The following is a 235-nucleotide window of genomic DNA, read 5'->3' as shown; positions in this document are numbered from 1 at the left end:
AAGTAACATTCTTTTTCTCTCTCTTTTTTTTTTTTTTAACTTGCTCCACATAAAGAGATGAGTTTATTGGCACAGGCTGGCTGTTCAACTGCTCTCTCCATACTTTATACTTAATATGAGTGTTTGTTTATTTTGTCATGAAAAGCTTTGCAAAAAAAAAAAAAAAAGTCTTTTCTGAAATTGCTGATCTTTCCTTTCAGAAGCTCTGGCTTCTCTGGTTTCAGGAGTTCTTTTT

This window comes from Salarias fasciatus, chromosome 8, assembly GCF_902148845.1.
Source record: "Salarias fasciatus chromosome 8, fSalaFa1.1, whole genome shotgun sequence".
NCBI classification, from domain to species: Eukaryota; Metazoa; Chordata; class Actinopteri; order Blenniiformes; family Blenniidae; genus Salarias; species Salarias fasciatus.
The sequence above is the reverse complement of the archived record's forward strand: the minus strand, read 5'-3'. Positions refer to the sequence as shown.